Raw genomic sequence first — 1,464 nt, 5'->3', positions numbered from 1 at the left:
CTCAAACCAGTGTTCCTCTTGCCCTAGAAAGAGAGAAATCTGTAATCGGATAGCTATGAAACAAAACCACGCGGTTCTTATTTTAAAAAGAGCTGTTAAATGATACTAGAATTAGATGCTTTCACTGTGCAAAGAAAGCTGTGTAAGCCACTGACAGCATTGCTACGCTACCTAAAATAATACAGATCAACACAGTCAGTCTGCTGTCAGATTCGCCCTCTTTTCAGATTCTTATCTTCATGAGATGTACCTACAGCTTCTGTCATCCTACTTGAAGTGCAATTTACCCTACTCATTAACCAAAAATCATGCAAGTTAAGGGTGAAATTAATCTCTGGATCGACCCGGTCACAGGAGGACAGGAAAGCTGCAACCAACAATTCTCGCAAGCGCTACCCTCTGCACCTCAAATCCCACGTAAGCCCTCCCTGGTCCTTCAGAAACACTCTACCCCACAAGAGGGCTCTCGCTCCCCACGGTCCAGCCCACGGCCAACCCCAGCCACTGCCGCCTGAGAGGGACAAGCCTGGCTGCAACCCTCTGCTCAGCCCTCAAGGGCAAAATAGATGTACTCATCACGGAGGGGTATTTAACGTGCCAGGTTCTGTACCCATCCCACTGCTCAGAGCACGCAGCATGTGATGAGCAAAGAGGATTTGTTGGAAACATGAAACTTTGGTAAGAAACTTGGATGCCAGAGGTATGGTTTATGGGAGCTTCAGTCAACGTGACTTGGAGCGATGATGAGCCCTGACAAAGCCAAGATGGGGCAGCAGTGAGAGAGGGTACCGAGACACCTCTAGCTCCCAAGTCCTTCCTCAGGTACACTAAGTACAAACCAGCACGGCTGAGGACAGGGACATTCAGAAGTTCTCTCCCTCCCCGCCGCATTTAAAACAAAACAAAAGCCTTTTCAATCCAACCCGACTTCGTATGCCCTACGGTAAAAACAAAGCTGAGCTTTTTGCAGGACAGAGACCCCTGCAAAGAATAACTGGTCTCATCCTATGCCACGCATGGGAAATGGTCAATTTGAAATCTTTCAGGAGAAAGGGCATGGATTGCTCAACTCTACATAAATAGTATCTACCTGAGCTGAAGCAGTTTAAAGGAGTTTTAATTTCAACACTTGAATGCAAAATTAATGGACAATGACATTACAAAGTACCCAAAAGCACACCAGAATAGAAACCTGGCAAAGCACACCCATGGGCTCAAACTGGTGCAGGAGACAGTTACGCCCATCTCTGCAACTACTTCTGACATAAGAGCTCTGCTATGCCATTTACTATTTTTGGCACCTGTCTCTACAGTTTCTAATTTTTATTTTATCTCGATAAAATGAACATCTGCCCATAGACAAGACTACTTATTTCACCTGATATACACCAGCTTGACAGAAGACTCAATGTTTCTACACCTGAGCAGACCATCAGGAAAATGATATATATATATATATATATA

This window comes from Fulmarus glacialis, unplaced genomic scaffold, assembly GCF_000690835.1.
Source record: "Fulmarus glacialis isolate BGI_N327 unplaced genomic scaffold, ASM69083v1 scaffold16564, whole genome shotgun sequence".
In the NCBI taxonomy this organism is placed as follows: Eukaryota; Metazoa; Chordata; class Aves; order Procellariiformes; family Procellariidae; genus Fulmarus; species Fulmarus glacialis.
This window is presented reverse-complemented; position numbering follows the sequence as displayed.